Here is a 24,289-nt window from a genome sequence, read left to right as displayed (position 1 = left end):
GCTATATTTTATGTTAATACTAGCTGCTCACCCCGGTTTCGCACGGGTCTACATGTATTATATATGTGAACCTTCCTCTTGAATCACTCTATCTACTAAATAAAACCGCTTCAAAATCCGTTGTGTAGTTTTAGAGAATTAAGCTTACATAGGGACGGACTGACAGCGACTTTATTTTATACTATGTAATGACGATAAACGAAACTTACAAAGCTATTAAGACATTGGCGAATCCGGGATAGGCCACTAGTAAATAATATGCAGTCTCAATAGGGCTAAATAATAAGTACCCGCAATCAGCAAACATGCCGCGATGTTCAATGTAGAGAAAGCAAAAGAGAGATTTATGAATTGGTCTATTTAACATTACTTTCTGCCTGTCCTAAAAGGCGACAGGCAAGGAAATATATATTACAACTAGCAGACTTAGCCATGCGTTGCTGTAGCTTAGATTCTTGAATAAAATAATATTGCGACTATAAATTGAGATGTAAGCTATCCTATCTTTCAAGTTCAATTAAATTGCATACAATGTATTCATCAAAATTTGCAATCGGTTCAGTAGTTTAAAAGTCCATCGCGGACAAACAACGTGACACATAATTTTTATATATAAAGATAAAACGGGTAGCCAATAATCTATAGTTAAAGGCCAAATAATAAGTACCCGCACCCGGAAAACATGTGTATATGTTGAATGTTGATAAGAGGTATGTATCTATTTGACATTTGACATTCCTAGTTGATTCTGCCTACCCCAATAAGTGATAGGCATAACGATATGTATTCATCCATTCATAATTTAATATCCGCGTTTTTGTCGGCGGAGCTCATGCTATTTTTCAAGATTTTCCATCAATCTCTTTAGCTGTTGATACGATATGTACGTACAATGAAATTTAGAACCTCTTGCCTACGAAAGTCGGTTCAAAGTCAATATATTTAATGAGATAGCCCAATTTAGAGGATCCGGTGTCTTCAGTCAACCAATCAATGGGATGGTATGAATAATGTGTATCAATTGTGTAACTGGTCGGTACAGTTTCGAATAATTAATTTTCGGGGTGTGTACTATATCGTGCCTCAGAGAGGCAAAGTCTGCGGTGCGCATGCGTCGAGTAGCGGCTCTACGCGAGTTATGTAGGGCGGCCATGTTTTAAGGATAAAACTTTTTTGATTAGTTCGCTGCCAATTGCTAGTAAAACAATAGGTATCGATAAAGACAAGAATTCATATGATATTGTTTACGGTTACGATTCAACTAAAGTTTTTTATTTTCGGCCTCGGTGGTCTAGCATACTTCCGATATCTGCGGCTTCAATTCCTCGCACGGTACAAATATTTGTATTCATGAATATGATTGTTTGTATTCGTCTAGGTGTTTTATATGTACAAAAATGTATCTATATTACTTGTCTAGTACCCATAACATACTAAGTAGAGCTTCTGCTTGGCGCAAGACTAGATGGCGCTGTATGAATTGTCCAGGAATGTTCTTATTATATTCAAAGTCAATGAAAATATCTAACCATTTTAAAGCTGTGCTCCACGCAGGTGGCACTCCAATAAGACGAATGCAGGGGGCACTCTAAACCACCGAAGGACATCGGCAGTGAAGATCAACTGTTCCTTAAATACGATTTTAGTCTAAGGAATCCTCTAGGGGTTCAAATCTTAGCTCAGGCCGTCGTAATTTCGATGACCATTGAAATGGGATAGGGGACGAGATGGGAACTCTCGAAGGAATGTACTCGTATGATGTAATTAATACTCAATAGATTACAATAAATATGAATTGTTGATGAATTAATGCGGTTTTTAATTCTATGGGATGCTGTAGAATACATATTCTAACTACCTACCATATGCTATAAAATTGTAAATTATAAAATCTCATATTTATGGAAACATTTCTATAAATACCCGAAATATACAATATTTATATCTTAGTACAAGACCATCATCAGACACGATTAGTTACTTGGACCTCAACTCAAAGACCCTAAGGGGCGAAACACTGACATGGCATGTAGAGCCTTGTATTGGGAAACCTATTTCTAAATGCATTATAGTCCACCACATAACTGTATTGTAGAATATAAGTGGGACAGAATACTGCGGCTCTGCTCTAAACACAGCTTTCCCGAGTAGAAACGAACTCTCTAATATTTTTATAAACAATTTTCATTTTAATTATACATTAAAATGATTTGTTTCTTTTTCAAACTGTAAAGTAGAAACACTTCAGGTTTATATGTCGCGTGTGACACGTTTAAGGAAAAACCAACCAAGCACGGTTACCCTAACTGCAGCCTCCAGCACCCGAGAAGGTTTCATATTGACCTATACGTATTACGAGTACTCTCACCACGCTCCCTTTCGGGCTGTGCGAGCGAGACGCACAATCCTACCGCACAACCACCCCTCAAGTGTGACAGAGACGGCAAGAGCCGGATAGACAGCCGGGTCTACTCGTTTCAGTGTGTCCCGATCGTCGACGGGTCGCGGTCTAACGCATTTTCTTGTACGAAACAACGTACGCGCGTACATTTTTGAAAATAGAACCATCTGTGTTGTGTACGGCCTATATTGTTAGAACTGTGTTGTGTATTGTTATATTTCTGTGTACAACATTAAATTACGTTATGTATGTGATGTTTGTGTGGGTGAAACTGCATACATTTTTCACGAGTCACTAGTTTTCCCTCCCAAGGGAGCCGTTTGTCGCAATGTGAGTAATTTTGACGCTTTTAAGAATTCCATTTGCATGTATGGTCTTATAATAATAACTATGCATAAATTAAAAAGGTGTAATTATATTTGTGAGGGTAGAAGACTAAATGATATGACCTAATACTACCTAATTGTCCTCAAAAATTATTTATTTACAGTACTTTGATATTGTGTTTACCATAGTATATTTATTAGGTCCTTTATTAATCAATTAAAATAAAACACAAATCATTAAAAGGTAATTTGTGTTTAAAATTACGTAATATTAAAAAGAAAATATCCATTAGGATTTTGCCATTCCTTCTCGTTGTTTTTGTAACCAATAACAATATTTTAATACTTATATAAGAGAGTAAATAATTTAATTTGTAGTGATTTTTTTTTAATGTACATTCTCTCCATGGTAAAGGATGAAAGTAAAATTTGCCAAAAACTGTTATTATATTTTGAATCGAATTAAAAAGGAAAGAAGGTTTAAATTCAAATATATTATTATGTTAAATTATAAAATATTCTACGTAGATATCATTGATTTTTTTATTTTTTTTTTATGGTAAATTTTTTATTAGTGCTCCGTGATATTTTTGTAGACAAATAACCGATTTAAATTACCTATTGATTATATAAATTGTTATACGTAGATAATAAGTTCTTATTCTGCTACATTGAATTAAATTAAAGGACTAAAGCGTGATCATCTGAACTTCACACCGAACGAGATATACTTTCTAGTACCTAGTAGGTTTCCCCTATTTCAATCATCATGCAGATTGGTTTGTAAACTGTTTCGGCCGAAAGGATAAGGTAATAAAATTACTGGATACTAGGGCTATTCCATTACGACGCATGACTGGTATATAGGCTTCCGATGATCATGCGATGTTCATGGTGCTGTTCATATAGGTAGGTAGGCTAGGTATCTAGACGTTTACCCATTTACCATAATATTACAATCACTAAAACCTAGCATAGACAGTCTTGATTATATAATGTATGTATTAACTTATTTTATTTCTTAATTTACTGAGACTTAACTTTTACATACAGTTTGCTATTTTTTTAAATACTGTAGAATTCACACATCGCTATCTAGTTCCAAGCTAATCAAAGCTTGTGTTGTGGATATTAGACAGTTGACTAATACCCATAACACAAGCTCTGATTAAAAAATATTTGAGTATTGTATCAGCTGATAGAATACTTATATATTTCTTATTGTAAATGGGAAATAAAGTGGTGTACTAAATATTTAGGCCCCCCTCAGACTGTCGTTAATTAGTTGTATCAACATCATATACATTTATGATAATATAGTTGATGTATCTTATTTTATTTCTTAAATTACTGAATCTTAATTGATTGCATCAATAATATCACACACAGTTATGATAATATAATGTATGTATTGTTTTATTTTATTTCTTAAATTACTGACACTAAAGTTCTTAATTGATTGTATCAATAACATCACACACAGTCTTGATAATACATTTCATGTATTAATTATCTTATTTCATTCCTTAATTTACTGAACCTAAAGTATTCAATTGCTTGCATCAATAATATCATAGACAATTATGATAATATGCTATTGTATTATCTTATTTTATTTCTTAATTTACTGAACCTAAAGTTCTTAATTGATTGCATCAATAATATTGTACACAATTATAATAATATAATGTACTTATATGTTGTTTTATTTTATTTCTTAATTTACTCAACCTAAAGTACTTAATTGATTGCATCAATAATTTCACACACAGTTATGATAATATAAACTACTTATTATCTTATTTTATTTCTTAAATTACTGACACTAAAGTTTTTAATTGATTGCATCAGTAATATCGCACACCGTCTTGATATAATTTAGGTATTATCTCATTTTATTTCTTAAATTATTGAAAATAAAGTTCGCAATTGGTTGCATGAATAATATCACACCTGTGTTTGTATCCGATGAACCAAATCGATGACAGTACAAGATTAACGGCTCCCACAGGACGCTTAAGTTTAACTCACAGCCAACAATAGCCAACTCTAAATTAATTGCTGTAGTTTTCACTAGTTTTCTTTGCTAATATTCATACTAATAATATAAATTCCAAAGTATTTCTATCTGTCTGTCTGTTTGTTCTGATTGCTACATATTCACAATTAAACGGCTGAATGAATTAGAATCGCTGATGAAATTGGATTATAGATAGATTATATCACGAGAATGGGTTGAATAGGGGTGAAATAGGGATGGAATAGGGGATGAAAGTTTGTGCAAACAGAAATATAGATATATCACATTTTTGCGTTGATATTAATCATTGTATAATATAGCCGTTGTCCTCTTTATTGAAAGAAAATAAAAGAAAAGAAAATACTTATAAACTCAATGTGTATGCTTGTTATAGATAGGCAACTGTTAGTAATATATAAAATTTCTTTATTTTTTTGGAAATACATATAAAACACCCAGGCCTCTACGATCAAATATACTTATGGATACAAATATTTGTACTGTGCAAGGATACGAACCCACCACGATCGAAAGTAAAGCAGTGCGTTAAACTGCTAGACCATCGGGTTCCTCGATATAGTATAAGCATTAATTAGAACGTTTATTACGCGTAGGACTAATAATTACTCCTACGCTACCGTCAGAATTTTTCATCAGCTCTATTTACACAAAGTTACTGCTACAATCTTTGTTATTACGTATTACTAATTTCTAACGCAACCTTTAAATAGCAAAGGTCAAAAAAACGAATAAAATATAAAAGCGAATCTGCTCTGAAAATCTGTTTGTATCTGATAAAAAGCCCTTTTTAATGGATGACAGTGGTATGGTGCACCCGACTGCGCTAACGATTTATGCTGGTGAGACACCAATAGAGGATGATAAGATGAACATGTGGTCAGGTCAGTTAGTCCATCGTGACGAATTCATTAGCAATTAATCTCGATGGTTTTCAGGGGGAACCTGACAATATATTGTAAGGGGGTTCTTCTTTCTTCTTCTTTCAGCATATATTTGTCCACTGCTGGACGTATGCCTCTTGCATAATTTTCCACTTCAGTCTGTCTGTGGCGTGTCTTGTCCAGGTCGGTCCTGCCGTCTTCCTGATATCATCAGACCATCTGGCAGTTGGTCTGCCTACGCTTCTGCTTCCCATCCTAGGTCGCCACATTAAGGATCTGTATGTCCATCTGTTGTCTTTCCTTCGGCATACATGACCGATAAGGGGGTTAACAATTCAGATTATTAGCAATCCCCTTTTCCCCAAATGTATCTTATGAGGGGGGAACATAATATAATAATAGTAACAACCCTAGACAATTTCTAAAGCAGCACCTTCATCAGTTCCAAAAACCATTCTGATAAATTGTGTTAATATGTCACAATGGGCGAAAAGTTTTTGTAAATACTCACGTTTATATATAGATAATGCCCAGAAAACGTTAGCGGAGGTGACACAAACAAAAATGTATCATGGAATATATCTAATATTAGCAGGACACACGTGCGGGTTTTTTGTCTATCTTTTGTAGGTTTCAGCGACTATCATGAACCGGTGTGCTGAACCGTGAAACCAGCGAGGCTGACATATGACGTTAATGTTTGTGTAAACAAGACTTACATACAGAGACAACATAATGATTATAATGAAACGTCATTAATGGAATTAATTTATATCATTATTCTAATTATGTTGTCTCATGTACTAATGTCGGCATCTATCCGTGAATATCATTATTGTTAATAACTTACACATCATCAATAATCCATCCAATCGGTTGTATATTTGACATTACCCAAATATAAATTGTTCATGTTACTTGCGCTATCTTCGAGCGGTTATTGATGTGCCTAATCTTCTTTGTCGACACTATACTATACTGGCAATTGCAAACAACATACTCATAAATACAAATAATAGCACCATGCTGGGAATCTAACCAGTGCCTATCATAAAGCGGTGTCCTAAACCGCTAGACCACCGTCATATCATATGCATGTTTGTATAAACAAAACCGATTTATAAAGCCGAGTCAACATAATGATTATAATGAAACGTCATTAATGGAATTAAATATCATTATTCTAATTATGTTTTCTCATGTTGTACTAATGCCGGCATCTATCCGTGAATATCATTATTGTTAATAACTTATACATCATCAATAATCTATCGGTTGTATATTTGACATTACCCAAGTATGAATTGTTCATGTTACTTGCGCTATCTTCGAGCGGTTATTGATGTGCCTAATCTTCTTTGTCGACACTATACTATACTAGCAATTGTAAACAACATACTCATAAATACAAATAATAGCACCATGCTGGGAATCTAACCAGTGCCTATCATAAAGCGGTGTCCTAAACCGCTAGACCACCGTCATATCATATGCATGTTTGTATAAACAAAACCGATTTATAAAGCCGAGTCAACATAATGATTATAATGAAACATCATTAATGGAATTAAATATCATTATTCTAATTATGTTGTCTCATGTTGTACTAATGCCGGCATCTATCCGTGAATATCATTATTATTAATAACTTATACCTCATCAATAATCCATCGGTTATATATTTGACATTACCCAAGTATGAATTGTTCATGTTACTTGCGCTATCATCGAGCGGTTAATGATGTGCCTAATCTTCTTTGTCGACACTATACTATACTAACAGTTGCAAACAACATACTCATAAATACAAATAATAGCATCCTATGGAGAATCGAAACCGCGACTATCAAAAAGCGGTGTGCTAAACTGTTAGACCAGCGAGTCTGACATATCACGTTAATGTTTGTGTAATCAAAACTTATATTCAGAGATAACATAATGATTGTAATGAAACGTCATTAATGGAATTAATTTATATCATTATTCTAATTATATTGTCTCATGTAGTAATGCCGGCATCTATCCGTGAATATCATTATTATTAGTAACTTATACATCATCAATAATCCATCGGTTGTATATTTGACATTACCCAAGTATGAATTATTCATGTTACTTGCGCTATCTTCGAGCGGTTATTGATGTGCCTAATCTTCTTTGTCGACACTACACTATACTGGCTATTACACGCGACTTCGCCTGTTTTGAGATAAACGACAACTTATCCTCGTAATACAATATATTTTCATGTTAGATTTAATTAATTATTCGTTTATTCGTTAAGTCATGAAAAGCAGCAAACAGACATGCTTTTGCGTTTATAATTTTAATATAGATATAACATGCAAAGTATATTTCAATACCTATTTATATAATATAGAAAAGCCAGGACTATGCTACATATATATATATAATACATATATTGAACATATGTTGTCACTGACAGTTTTTCACAAATCACAACAGTATGAAACACGCTGATTTAGCGGTTTAGCACACTGCACTACTTCCGATGGTCGCGGGTTCAATTCCTCGCATGGTGCAAACATTTGTATTCATGACTATGACTGTTTGTATCGGTCTGCGTATTTTCTATGTATTATGTAATATGTATATATATATATACAAAATGTGTATGTATATCAGTTGTCTAGTACCTATCACACAAGCTGCTTACCTTGCAACTGGATGCTGCTGTGTGAATTATCCATAATTTTTAATAACACGAATAATTGGTGAAATCATATATTACATTTTTAGTTACTTCAAGTATATTAACAGTATGTTACTATTATAGTAAAAAAAAATGCCATTTTAATATCAGTAGGGTTAAGCTTATCAAAAATTAAGTTAACCCCTCTGTAACCAGCTATTTACACCCTGTAATTTAGTGTCTACGTTCCCTTTATATACATGATCCACCCCAAGCATATACTTCGCAGTTTAATTTTCCAAAACACACTTGTCACAGATGAGTTCTAACCCTTCAGTTGAATGTCTACGCTATAATGGATTCTAATTGGGTCGTATTGACCCTTTGTTAGCCCTTCATCCCCAGACTGAAACAATAGGTCCAGTCGAAGCTGAAATAATTTTGACCTCTATAGCATGCTTCATAGTGAGTAGTAATTGTTTTTTTTTTATACCACTTAGGTGGCAAACAAGCATACGGCCCATCTGATGGTAAACGGTTACCTTAGCCTATGGACGCCTGAAACAACAGGGTGTCACATACGCGTTGCCGACCCTTAAGAAACCTTAATATACCCTTCTTGAAAAACCCCATGCTGTAGTCTCTCGAGAAAACCTCGGCAGGTAGTTCATTCCACAATCTAAGTATACACTATTGTTAGAACTGTCCAAAAAATTACCATATTTTATAAAACTAATGACTTACAATTTCTTTTTAGACACTCTTTGGTATTCGAATTAGTTAATAACTAACTTACTAACGCAGTTATTATCACTTTATTAATCACAAGAGAATAGAAATAATCTTTGTTTTAAATTAATTTATTTTACCTATCTTTACACAGTATAAAATAAAATCGCCACTGTTGTCAGTTCGCTTAAATCTTTTAAACTACTTAACGAATTTTAATGTAGTTTTTAGCAATAGATAGAGTCTTTCAAGAGGAATATTATATATATAATACATATAAACCCATTCGAGACTGGAGCTATTATATACATACATCATAAGGACTAACGTACAGAAAATAATACAATAACAATATTGTTTTGTTGGCTCTATGGCTAATGAACTTAAAGCACTTTTGATTAGCTAATTAAATAGCCACACTTTCCTATCTACTACTGATTTGGAATGCAATTTCAGTACATGAAGAACATAAACATGACTATGATTGTTTTTATTATTCTGGGTGTTCTATGTATTATGTATTAATTTCATAATTTAGAGCAACGCTCTTGTCTGTGGAAATCTTGCCATTTAGCATATCACTTTTATAGTACTAAATACTAATTTTGTACTATGTATGTATTCACAAAATTTAATGTAGCTAATTATATTATATTTAATGATAATTATTGTAATTATTTATGTAATATATTTACATATATTAGTATAGTATTAGTAGTAGATAATTAATGTATTTATATTAGTTGGGACATATCCATAATACAAGCTAGGCTAACATTGGGACTAGATGGCGCTGTGTGAATGATCCTGAGTAATTATCATGTTATAATTATTACGTTTTAATAAACAATACCAGTAATAAATTTAAACGTATTTCTTGAAGTTTTTGTATGGTTATAGAAAATGAAAATGTTTATAGATAGATTAATACTTAATCTACTGCAAACTCACGCCTCCTTCTTCAGGAACCTGACTTTCATTGTTGATTTGTATATATATGTATATGTATTGGTATATATGTATATATATTATTAAGTTATGTAAGTATTATGTATTATAAGTTAATCATAATGCACCGCCCACATGAATCTCTGTTTGCCCTATGTTTGACTGGGAGAAAATACCTCTAGGTAGGTCTAAAATAAATAAACTTACAGACTTTAATGAAGTAATGATTAATTATTCATTAATAATAATAATTTATGGGAATTGACTACGCATTACCAGATCACAATATAGCAAAGCGTCTAGAGTATATTAAAGAAGTAAAAAAACAATCACTGCACTTTTTTATAAAGCGCTTTTAGTATTAATATTATCTACAAAAAAATACCAGTAATAAATTCAAACGTACTTCTATAAGTATTTGTGTGTTTATGCAAAATAAAAAGGTTTATGGCGACTTATTCTCTATTGCCATGGTTAAAGCTTCGCCTTGTATAGGAAATAGTCGCTAACTTTGAAATAATAATGAACTTTGTAGGTAATAACACGCACGTCATTATCGGCACGCACGGTCTACAAGACCGCGTTCAGTCGAGTGTTAAGAGTTTAAAGGTCTTTGGACTAGGTGTCTCTTTCATATAATCGAAATGACAAACTAGATTTTTGTAGAGCTACAAAACGTGCGGCATATCTGTAAGACCACGTTCAGTGAAGTGGCCTTTGGACTAGGTTTTTCATATAACCTAAATGATAAACTACACCAACACTACGACAACCCAGTTTCTCGTAGAGCTACAAGACATGAGTCACATCTACAAGAGCACGTTCAGTGAAGTGTTAAGAATTTAATGGCCCTTAGACTAGGTTTTTCAAATAACTTTCATATAATCAAAGTGACAAACTAGATTTTTATAGAGCTACAAGATATGCAGCATATCTGTAAGACAACGTTCAGTGAAGTGGCCTTTGGACTAGGTTTTTCATATAACTTGCATATAACCTAAATGACAAACTACATCAATACTAAGACAACTCAGTTTCTCGTAGAGCTACATCTACAAGAGCACGTTCAGTGAAGTGTTAAGAGTTTAAAGGCCTTTGTACTAAGATTTTCATATAACCGAAATGATAAACTAGATTTTTGTAGAGGCAGAAGACATGTGTGAATTCTACTAGACCGTGTTAAGAATTTAAAGACCTTTGGACCTTTGGACTAGGATTTTCATAAAACTTTCATATAACCGAAATGACAAACAAGTTTTTGTAGAGCTACACGACGTATGTGTTATATTTTTTCATATTATAACTTACTAGTTGTGCTCGAGATTTTCTCTACGTGGAATAGTGGCCTTAGATAACATATTTAGTTATTTAGGCTAATTATTTTACAAATAAGACATGCATGACATGGTTTTAGCTTCAGATATTTCAAATTTCCGTACAAACTTTACAATCTTTGAATGACATATTTATTTATGTTTCAACAAGCCTAAAAAATTAGTTTTAAGCTTTAAAAGCAGAGCAGAGATAAAAGGTTGTATGGACGATACTTCCATACAATCTTTCACCTCCGTTAATAATTTTTATTTTATTTTCTCAAACTAATTTATTCTCATATTAATCGCTCTTGTATTCTCGTATTCAAAATTTTAGTAGTAGCTATTCTACAATACATTTTATAACCTAAAGTGCGTTTCGTATAAATACGAAAAGTTATTACGCATAAATTATCCCATTTCAATATTATTATATACTTCGTTAAATGTTATGATTAATATTAAATAAACAATAATATTTATGTTGTATTTTATTAATCACGATTTATGTAATTAAAATACATAAAAATTAATCATGATTATGCCAATAATAAATTATTGAGTATCCAATAAAACATTAGAATAGCTCTGTATTTTTTTTCAAATAAAATTAATTTAATTTCATATTCTGAGAATAATTTCGTTAGAAAATTAAGTAGTTCGTAGAATTACGTAATAAAACTTTAATGCGTATTTATAATGTGTTATTAAAACTTATATTTATTTCTAAGAATTTAGCATTAACTATAAGTTATACGAAAACTAATTATTTTACTCGTAGCTTGAATATTACAAACATATTTATATTATATTATGTATAATATAATATTATACAAATTAAACATCATTAATTCATCTATCATCATTCCTCTTTACTTCCGATGATCACAGGTTCGATTCCTCGCACGGCACAAATATTTGTATTCATGGGTATGATTGTTTGTATCGGTCTGAGTGTTTGCTATTTATTGATGTATATCAGTTATCTAATACCCGTAACGCAACCTCTGCTTAACTTGGGACACCCTAATTGAATTAAAAGTTAATCTGTGTTTTTGTAATCATGTACAAACTCATTTGAAAATAATATGAACTGAGTTTCTTGTCAGTTCTTAGCTTGATATCAGTGCGAACTAACGATAGATTTGACATATCTAATCGTATGAATAAAGATATTTTGATTTGAATGAACGATACTTTTGGATAAATCCATTACGAATGCGGTCCGCAACTTAAATTGTCATCATCATCATCATCATCGCAATAAGACGTCCACTTCATATTTCTCCACGACGATCGGTTATTTCTATCTTGACCAGATCGTCGGTCCATTTAACCTTACAAGTCTCTTGACAGTGGTCGCCAAAGGACTTTAAAACAACGGCCATCTGTCCTACGAGCTGTGCCCTGCCCATTGCCAGATACTTCGCTATGTCGGTCAAGATTCGATCACGCAGAGAAACTCGAGCATAGTCTCCATCTTTGCAATGTTTCAAAACAATATTAAGTTTAACTTGGAACTTTGTTTATAAAGTCTTTGACAGGGGAATTTGTCTTCATTATCAGATACAAAGAGCAATCGAGCTTCTTTGCAATGTACAATATTATTTTTTAATAGGGAATTTGATCCAAGTGGGTACATTATTTTTTATTGTGACTGGAAATGAAAAGGTGTCAGACCACCTGATGGAAAATCACGACTGTCCTCTGTAGGGTCCTATTTTTTAATGGGTTATTTGGACTATTGTCAGGTGCTTGGACTTGTATCAGTGCGATCTATATAGATCTATTGTGCTAGCAATTTTTCAAAGTTCTCTACCTAGACCCGTCAGGGACAAGTAATTTTAAATTTAAGGATGTTCTTAGGAGCGATAATTTTTATCTCCTCAGGATAGAGTGTTTCCAAAGGAGATATTACGTTTATGCATGAGTGGGCTACAACCACCAAACTGAAGACGAAACGCCACTACATATCCTATATATGTAGTGGCGTTTCGTCGAAACGATTTTTGTTGTACCAAGGTGGGGTCTACAAAATAAATACTTATTCAAATTCTATATATGTAGGTCTATTACAGACTCTTATGATATGTCAAATCTACCGTCAGTTCGGAATGATTTCGAGATGAGAAGAACACAAGAAACTTTATTATTTTTTTAATGTTGTACATATTTACAATAATACTATTTCATTTAAATTCAAAATTGGAAGAATAGAACCACCAGCATTGCTATATAAAAAAAATCAAATCAAATCAATATATATATAACTATGTATGATTTAAATATACAGATAACGATTTAAAAATAATAGGTGAGTACGCGACTCGGTCTCGGTGCCAGGATATGAACCGGTCACCTGTTTCAGTGCTATTCGCACCTCCCTCGAGCCGTGCCTCAGCATTGCTCGCGAACTCCAATCGCGCGAGCCGACGATGTCCAAACATCGTCTATAAACATGAACCAATAGCATAAGGTTGTCAAATGAAGTGTGTAATGGAATTCATGAGAGATTACTCACTCATAATTTTATTTGTGACATAAGAAAAATATAATATATATATTTTTCTCTATATATATAATATTCTTTTTAAAGTAAAACCGTGCCTTTTATTTGGCCAACAATAAACTATGAAGTCCACAACACTCACCGAGCGGAATCTTGGCAATTGATATCAAATAATGATAACTCTGGACAATTTACACAGCGCCATCTAGTCTCAAGTAAAACAGAACTTGTGTTCTGGTTCTAAACAACTGAATACTTCGATATATTATTTGTAAATACATACATAGAAAACATCCAGACGTAAACACAGGTTACATTTAAGTTTGGGCGTTTTCTATGTTCAAGCTGCTTGATTACAGAAATAAGTGAAACAACGGAGGTTGTAGAAAGTCTTTCTCTATAAAAAAAAATTTACACTTTCTGAGAAGCAACTAGAATTGTCTTCATCATCATTACATAGTATAAAACAAACTCACTGTCGCTGTCTGTCCGTGCCTATGTATGCTTAAATCTTTAAAACTACGCAACGGATTTTGAAGAAGTTTTTTTTAATAGATAGAGGAAGGTTTATATGTATGTATAATACATGTATATCTGTGCAAAGCCGGGGCGAGTAGCTAGTAATAAAATATGTAACCTGTCTGCATCGCATTCAGCATTCGTGACTTGTAAAACTTGCTAAATTGTTATAAAATTACCGTTTGCACAATAGACGCGGCTTGTGTAATAGTTTTCGAAATAACAGCAACTTTATGAGCTTCGTTTCATTTAAATTCTACAAATGTTACGAACTCGTACCAGGCAATAAAGATTTTTGAAGAAATCAATGTTTCTATTTCAATTATTTAATAAATATACGATTCGCTGTACTTTTATATGAAAGGAAGTAAATATTTATTGACTACCATTATATTGTTATTTACCATTATAATTACAAACATATATATATAAAATTTTACGACCTCAGTGGTCTAGCGGTCTAGCACACCGCTTTACCGTCCGATGGTCGCAGGTTGGATTCCTCGTACGGCACATACATTTGTATTCATGAGTATGATTGTTTGTATCGGTCTGGGTGTTTTCTATGTAATATGTATGTATTTACGAAGACAAAAATCTATGTACTTGTATCAGTTATCTAGTACCCGTAACACGAGCTTTAGATAGCTTAACATGATACTAGATGGCGCTGTGTGAATTGTCCTGAGATTATTATTATTATTATATATAAAATTTCTGGTGAACTATGTTAGTCAACATTCAGCGTATACGCTCCAGTATTTGTATTATAAATAGAGCATCTATTCAAAGATATTTATTATTTTACTAGTTACTCGCACCGGCTTCACCCGGGTGTACTTAACTCTAGAATCACTCTATCTATTAAAAAAAAAAACAAAATCTGCTGCGTAGTTTTAAAGATTTACGCATAAATAGGGAGGAACAGACAGCGAGAGCGACTTTGTTTTATACTATGTAATGATAATGATTCGGTGCTATGACGGTTTAGCATACCGATAGTCGCCGGTTCGATTCCTCGCACAGTACAAACAATTTTCCTGAGTATGATTGTTTGATGACTGATATCGGTTTGGGTGTTTTCTATGTATAATGTGTATGTATTTATAATAAAAATGTAATTTAAGTATTTCTATTAGTCTATTATTACAACAAAAAAGCTTAAGCGATCTCTTCCAGATATAATAAATCTGTGTATGTAATTGGAACAACAAATACGCCGAGAGGCCAAGTGATAGTAAGTGTTAACTGGCATTAACAGCACTAAGAATATCACATTATCAAGTGACAATCACGATAACACTCACGCATTACCATTCCAGAGTACTAAGATATCATACCACTTATTGCTCTGTAATTTCTCTACTTAATCTGTACACCAAAATGAAATAGTAAATACTACTTACGAAGCAAGCTGCTTTGCGGCTGAAAGGTTAGAATGAGGTACTTTTTAGTGCTCAGTCTACCGCTGACATAGTTCCAAATTTTACGTACACTTGCGTGTTCTAAATTTATTTATTACTCTGTTCATGAACTCTGATATTACCTACCTCTTTACAAACAACAATTTAAATAATTGCCCTCAAGATATGTACGCTTTAATATAATATTGCTTACTTGAATATGTTTGAACAGGAGTGACTTACGTATCAGATTATTTGTACCTTTTATTGCTTTAAATCTTTGACTTCAAAGGTAAGACTTTCTTGATACAAAGGTTTACGTTAAAAATCGCTCGCTAACAAAAGGGAATGGTATTTCGACTAAATTCAAACGTAAATTGTACATACATTCTATTTGTACTCACACATGGACAACTAAGTGTATGCTACGTGAAATATACACGCACATATATGGATAACCTTTTGGAGTGTCCTCTGTGCATGTGAATTTATTACCACATTTATTTTCAGGGAAAATATTCCAGAAGCAACGTTGGTATTTCTTGGTGGTGAACTACAAAATTGTAACGTATCGTCTACATTTACGACTCACATACACACATTCATATATCTAGTTATGTACACTTATAATTTACCTTTACGACTCTTATCTCAGATGGGGTATCTCAAAAACAGTGTCATCTGTCGACATTATGCTGTTACGGAAGGAAGGACTGTATTAGGGCTGGTTAAAAATGAGACACGTTCCTAGGTGAGGTAAAATAGGTGTAATCAGCTCGCTAGCAAAAATATAAAAACAATATAGCATAAGAAAACAAACGGTATATAAAAACAGAACGTCAAAATATAAAATTCAAATATATATAAAAAATATAAAAACTATCAAAAAGGTTGCCATCGACAACATTATGCTCAACACTTAATATGCCATCATTTTGCCGACTATATTTGAAATCAACGCGGCATGGGACGAACTTATTGCCGTTTCTACTAATTTGATAGCAGACACGGCTATAAGTTCTTGTTAACTTGTTAGAAATAATAAATTACATACAATTTTTTGGTATCAGAATCAAACTCGTGACCTTAAAAGTCTAGATCATAGTAATAAACAACTAAGAGCAACACGCAAGTTTCCTGCTCATTCATCGTGTGATAAGTCCAAATGAGTTGTAGAATAAAAAATATGAAATTACACAAAATAAATCCACTGCGTATTGAAAAATGCTTCTATTTTTATTTGAATAAAGATTATTTCTATTTCTATTAAGCACCGTTGATAATGGAATGATGTTAAACAAGTGTACAAGATATTTCTAAATCATCATTGTAATTTGAATTTAGGTGGTGAAAGTGATTTATAAATATGAACTGTAGACCTTGTACCTTATACTGTAAATACAGAGCATGACTTAGAACATCTAGTGACAAAAAAAGTTTTGCAAACTAAGAGAAAGTTAGTGTTATGATAAATTCATACGTGTTCAGTGTCTCGCGAAAGGCTTGGCTCGTTTCCAACTAAAGTATTGCTGCTGTTATCTCCTTAACCCAAACTTAATGTTATGTACAGTTCATATTGAATATTTATACCATTCATTTGTTTGTTTTCGCATTATTCTTGGGAGAATATTTGCTAAAATGTAACCTACTTTTGAATGTAGCAGCTCGGGGCATATTAAATACACACACTATACTATAGTCAAAACATAAACAGTTAGTGGAAACGACGCTAGAGATATTAGTAAGTCGTTTATATGTTTACGTACTCACAAAATAACAGATCGTCAAATATACAAATACGTATAATATAAGCATTTGAATAATTTGGTGAAATAAGTTTGAGTAAAACGATAGGGTAATAATTCTCTATACTGCGGGTGTCCTTAATATAAGAGGACCTGCGGGTAGTTGAGGGACATCTTGGAGTTTTTAGTACCCAGTTGCCTTCCCCAGGTGGATGGGTCTCCATGAGGATTTTCTCCAAGTAAAAAAAGGGTGATTAATACTGACGCATATATTTTTTAGTTTAGTAATTTTTATTCTGAATAACTAAATTTCATAATAATCGCCCCTTTTTTTAGAGTTGCGTAGGCCCGTCAGGATCACGAATTAAAGGATATTCTTAGGAGCGATGGTTTTGATCTCCTCAGGAGTGTATAATTTCCAAAGGAGATATTTCTTTTGTGCATGACTATTACTTGATTAAAGAAACAATTATTAATTATTTAAAACTTTTCTTCGCAAAATAGTTATTGATCCAAAAAATATGCTAAATACAAACAAACTGTTAATTTGTTTAGAACCAAAACAAGCGAAATCCACAAGTCTTCTTCGGAAAAAAACTCGAAGCGTAAAAGAAATCCTAAGTTCAAATTTGAAGTGGCCAAAATCGTTAACGAAACCTCATTTTCCGCTCTTAGATTCAACAAAGGGAGTAATTTGGACGCAAAAAACTTGCAATTTGCCGATTCATTAGCGCGATAACATTGAAAAAAATAACCCAATCTGTGTACGGGGCATTACAGAGCCTATTAGCAGAAACAAAGGCGTACAAAACGGCATTATTTGAACAAAAAGGTATTTTAATGAGTTTCGTCGGAGCATCGACACGTTATGATTGATGGCCTGTTCGTTGGTTTCAGAATGAAAAGCTTTATAGGGTATCGATACAAAGTTGATATGTCAACTGTTTATATTTCATAAAGAGACTTGTCGTTTATTTTGTTAATTGCTCTATCATATTTAGTTCAGTAAAATTTTAATTTATCCATCATGTGACCAGTTTTGACGCAATATGTAAAAATTAGACAGCAAATACGTGTATATTCACATTTTTGTGGCTAAACAACAGCAGATAATGAAAAAATGAAGAGGACCTGTTTTGTGTAGATTTTTTTTCTCTACAACTTTTATTTAAAACATTTTTTCATATTTCTTACCGTTATCAATTTATTTTGTAGAAAGGCGTTTTTCAACCTTTTTTTTAATTTTTTCATCCTTTTTCATTCATTCACGTATTTGCGGACTTATTTTTACATATTGCGCCAAAACTGGTAACATCATGGTTTTAATTTAAATTTTATAGGACCAGTTGCTTAAGACACTGCAAATGGGTATGTACAATTTACTATACTTGTTTACTTGGCTGTTACATTCATATGTATCGTTCATTATAAATTAGATTTATTTTATTTCATTATTACGGTGTTATAGTGGTGTTTTCCAAAGTTCCAACGGGAAACTGATTTTATTTTTGGGACTATATTTGGAAACCGTATGGATTATTTAGTTGAATGTGAATGAATAAATATTTTGTATAATCTATAACAATACAATATTCTTTTTGCTACCCTATATTACGTATGTTACTAATATTATAAAAGCAGAAGTTTGTGAGTGTGGGTGGATGGTTGGATGTTACTCTTTCACGAAGAAACTACGGAATGGATTTCATTGAAACTTTACAATAATATAACCTATACATCAGAATAATAAATAGGCTATAAATTTTTATCGCGGGCAGCAGCGCGGATAGATGGTTTTGAAGCCATAATGCGAAATAGAACTGCATCACTGATGTGTAGAATACGGGGGAGCGCAAACAGCCTCCTAAACACCATACAGATGAATTTTTAGAGTCCATATACTTATATTATCAATATAAGTCTGATTGTAAATCTGTAGATGTTTATGAGTGTTATAATTTATTGTTATGAAGGGAAAAGAAGTTGTTAGTAATATGGATTGTTGGACCACTGTCCAGGGCTTCTGGACGTGGACAAAGACATAAATATAAATATATGAATTAAATGTATAAAATTGTAATTTACTAACATAGTTACAAATAACGTATATTCTATCTAATATCCATATTTAACTCCACCAATCTCCATTTTCATATAACGGACGTTTATGCAAAGACTACAAACATAACCAGAAAAGTACTATCTGTGTTGCCAATAACCAGTTCCCATTTATAACAATTTTTGGCTAGTTTTATTCATACGATGTCAAACCAACGAATTCCCATTAGCGGTTGTTGTTTTACAGCCAAATGTTGCAAAATAATGGCCAATCGTTTAATATATTATTTCAATTTAAACGAGAACTTGTTACAGTACCGCGGTCGCTAATTACTGTTAATGATTTAACCGTAAAATTGAAGAGTTTATATTTATCTTATCCCACTAATATAAACGCGAAAGTTTATGAGTATGAATGGATAAATTAATGGATATTTGTTACTCTTTTATTTTTATGAAACTTTATAGTAATATAGCTTATGCATCAGAGTAACACATAGCCCATAAATTTTATGCGAATAAAACCGTGAGAATTTTTAATCATATTAATTCGCAAGAAAATACACACAGCGCCATCTAGTCCCAGATGGATGCGGAAATACTTTTTTTTGTAAGTAACAATATATAACATAACATACTATATAATATACCCAGATCAAGATAAACAATCCGGGGGGAAAGGAGATTGTTAGTACTGTGGATTAATAAACCCATTCTTATTAATGCAGCATAGCGGGTTGACCTCCTCCGGGTTTCTTCTAGAGACCATTATGTTAAATTCTTGGTGAATTTGCCACAATAGGCTAACTGACTTGACGTCATACGCATTTTATCATCTTCCACTGGTGCCCCGCCAGTGTATATGGGCGTATGCGGCAGTTAGAGCAGGTAGGTGCACCATTCCCTTATAATTCATTGTAAAAAAATATCAATAAAATATTACAAATGATCATTGGACAATAAGGACTGATACTTCTTCTTTTTATATATAAACGTATAGATCTAAAAACGAATGATTTGTAAGTATGTTCATTCACAAAATTAATTTTCATTCCGATTCAATGTACCGTAATCGCTGATGTCCCTAAAACTGCGAAAACTATTGATTCGGCAAAAGTTTTATTATGATCGGTTCAGTGATTCTGTTCTTTCTCTTGTAACTAACATTAAACATTGCTTGTAGATAAATGTCACAGATAAAATTAAATTAACTGATTATTTATTTTAAGATCCTTGTTTGTGAAGTACAAACAAAGAACTTGAACTAAATGCTAGTTGAAGAAATGTTCTGAAGATTTTGTATCTTTAAAACTAAAACATTTAGTGGAGAAGAGATTTATATCTCTTCTCCACAGGACACTACGATCTGCTATGAAAATCATTGTACTGTTTGTCTTCCTAATTATCAGCTCTTCGACGCTCACCGCTGTTCTCACTAGGCTGTTACTGCGTAATGGCCGCATGACGTCAGCTGTGTGTGATAGAGATGACATAATACCTCCTTCTCTTTCCCACATATACAAAAATAATAGTGTAATAAAGTCTCCTCTTTTTTAGAAGTTGTAAAGGAACATTATGATGATTAATCAAAGATATCTAGGCTCAGTTAATGCACAAAGTAATGGACATCTGACCTTCAAGAATGATACTGGTAACTCAAACAAGATATTTCTTAGAAAAATATTATTATTGTGGCCTGTACGGGCATCTAATAGCTTTAGTTTGTAAGCACGTACGTAATCAAATTATTGTAACAGATATCAGATGGTAGATTATTACAAAATTCATTGCTTATCACAGCATTGTTCACGTAAAACTAATACCTTACAGTGTTCTGAATTTATTGCTTAACTAGATGTGCCCGTGGTTTCGTCTGCGTGAAATTTATATTCATTCTCTTACTCTGATGTAGAAACTATATTATTATAAAGTTTCATTAATATGTATTCAGTAGTTCTTGCGTAAACGAGTAACAAACATCCATCCACAATCACAAAGTTTCGCATCACATTTCAGTTCATATCACATTATTAGACAAAACATTTTTTTTTTTAATTCTCATTAACCATTTCTATATAAAACAGGTGCAATATATTACTTTCAGAAATGTATAGAACATTTCGTTTCACCATTAAAATTACAAAACATGTTAATTAGCGCCTTTTAGACTTAAACACTTTAAACTAACGCCATCTAGCGTCAAGGTTGGGAACTATACACTACATTGTTACCTAATTGTATTCTCTAAGTTCAGTTCAGTTCTTCTCTAAGGTACACACTATTGTTACTACGCAGAATAAGCGTATGTACTAGGGAGTAATAGAATAGAATAGAATAGAAATAATCTTCATTCAAATAAACTCATTACAAGCACTTTTGAATAGTCATATTTTGATTCTACCACTCATTCGGAATGCAGATTCATCACAAGAAGAACGAGCAAGAAACTTGTCTCTTTTTAATTCTTCATTAATTATCATCATTATTACTAATTAGTTAATATTGTCAGTGCTATGGATTTAAAGTTTTTCTATAAAAACATTATTATCGTTAACGAATTCTTCAATTTTATAGTAAGCTTTTTTGCAAAGGAACTGTTTTATTTGACATTTAAATATTTTTTCTGGCAGATTTATAACAGACTCTGGTATTTTATTGTAAAACCTTACGTCCATATGTTATTGTTACGTAATCTCACTTAAAACTATATTTTTCCTGCAATTAATTATCATTATTACATAGTATAAAACAAAGTTTTTTGAAGCGGTTTTTTTAGTAGATAGAGTGATTCAATAGGAATGTTTATATATATAATACATGCACGAAGACATGTACGAAGCCGGGGTGGGTAGTTAGTCTTAAATGAATCAAAATATAGGAGTACAGTGATTACGTTAGGGTAACCCATTGAACGACCGATTGAATTATTGCTAATGTCAGCAATATATTCAATTTCGTATAGCTAAAATATTCAAATTAATTTAACATCAAGTGAATCGAGCTTAATCGGCAATTAGAAGGGCGGGATTGAGTTTTGGTTGTAATTGATGTATATTCTGTGATTTTATACATTTAGGAACGGAGATGCAATCGTAAGCGTTTTTTTATTCATTTATTAAATGAACTTTAATGCACGAAAATAATTTTCAATCGTACCACTCGCCATCGACAAAGAATTCTTCTCCACACGCTGGAACGTAAGTGGTCTCGGACTGCGGTTTCAATGTGTCTTTCTCCCACGTACACTTAGATTGTGAAATGAACTACCTGCCAAGTTGAAATGAAGTGTCTTACAGCAGTTTTTCAAGAAGGGTAAATTAGGGTTTATTAAGGGCCGGCAATGCGCACGTGGTGTTTCAGACGTCCATAGGTTACGGTATCCGCTTTACCATCAGATGGATCGTATGCTTGTTTTTCACCATTGCAGTATATGAAACAATTATATATGTAGACTATAATGGTGAAAAACAAGCTAAGCAATAGCAAAAATATATAAAATAATATTGCAAACTTAATACCAGAGAATGTTCTCTACCAGTCGACCATAAGGCAAACTGAACAATTAATAATTGCACAAATGCGTATAATAGTTACATAAATGTAAAAGCATTCTGTATATTATGTATTATTCTTACAGTAATATAGCTTATATAAAGTTTTATATCGCGTGAAATATGGCCTATGTATTATTCAGATGTATGAACTATATTAGTGTAAAGTTTCATCAAAATCCGTTCAGTAGTTTTTCCATCCATCCATCCATCTATCCATACTCTCAAACATTCGCATTTATAACATTAGTAGGATAAATTTAAATATTTTTGGGTATGTAGTTTGAAGTAACGTTTGGTTCCTGAGCAATCATATATCATGACTCTGTAATTTCACTGCTGTAACTCAGCCTTCAAACTTAAAACAACAGCAAATCAAGCTGCTTAGCGGTAAAAATGAAGACAACGTTACGTAAACGAGTGCACAAGCTAATCTCAAGAAATTCAGCACATTGACATCATTACAGCATAAATCCTCTTAAGAAGGCGTCAATAGAAAATGGGGGACAACGCTCCTGGTAAATGGAGCGATGACGTCACAAAGATACTTAAAGACTCGCAACCGGTCGATCGATTAATGGAAATTTATTGGGGGGATGAGAGATCTCCTTTTATCTTCCTAATAGATTCATTTATAACTAAGAGGACACTTTAATTAGCATCAACAAACATTACCGGTATAGGAATTCAGACTAGACTTTGACGGACTTGGTAGTATAGCCGTTCGGCATACAGCTTTACTTTATGTGATAGCAGGTTGGATTCCTCGCAGGGTACAAACATTTGTATTCATGATTATCTCCATACAAATTATATATGTATTTACAAAAAAATCTAAGTACATTTATCAGTAGTGTAGTACCCGTAACACAAGCTCTACTTTGGGGCTGGATGGCGCTGAGTACATTCTCCAGGGTTATCTATATATTAATATATGTAGGAAAAACTTTGTACCCCTTTTTACTTAAATTATGCTAATGGAGAAGTATGAATTTTCGCTTATAGTTTATATAGAGGCGGAGTTCAATATTAATATCTGTTTAATTATCTATAAAAATATATTAAATAAATAAAAAATAATTACCACATATATGCAAATATACACTTTTGTTTTAGTTCTAGTCTGTGGTCGATATTATTATACTATTAAAGTTATCTGAGTTGATACCTCCACCCCAGGTTGTCTGTAAAAGATCACTCTAAGCAATAACT

General features: G+C 32.6%; 1 protein-coding gene across 1 annotated transcript in view; it reads left to right on the top strand.

Annotated features, from left to right (window-relative positions):
• Window positions 1-2,523: 2,523 nt before the first annotated feature.
• Window positions 2,524-24,289, top strand: part of LOC131844233 (neuroligin-4, Y-linked-like) — a 105,891-nt gene continuing 84,125 nt past the window's right edge. Inside the window, exon 1 of the mRNA XM_059193056.1 lies at window positions 2,524-2,731. The gene's annotated coding sequence lies outside the window, so the exon portion shown is untranslated. The remainder of the gene's footprint in view (window positions 2,732-24,289) is intronic.

Source organism: Achroia grisella, unplaced genomic scaffold, assembly GCF_030625045.1.
Source record: "Achroia grisella isolate CSIRO2021 unplaced genomic scaffold, CSIRO_AGI_Agris_v1 utg402, whole genome shotgun sequence".
Lineage (NCBI taxonomy): Eukaryota > Metazoa > Arthropoda > Insecta > Lepidoptera > Pyralidae > Achroia > Achroia grisella.
Note: the sequence above shows the minus strand (reverse complement) of the source record. Positions and strands in the feature narration are given on the sequence as shown.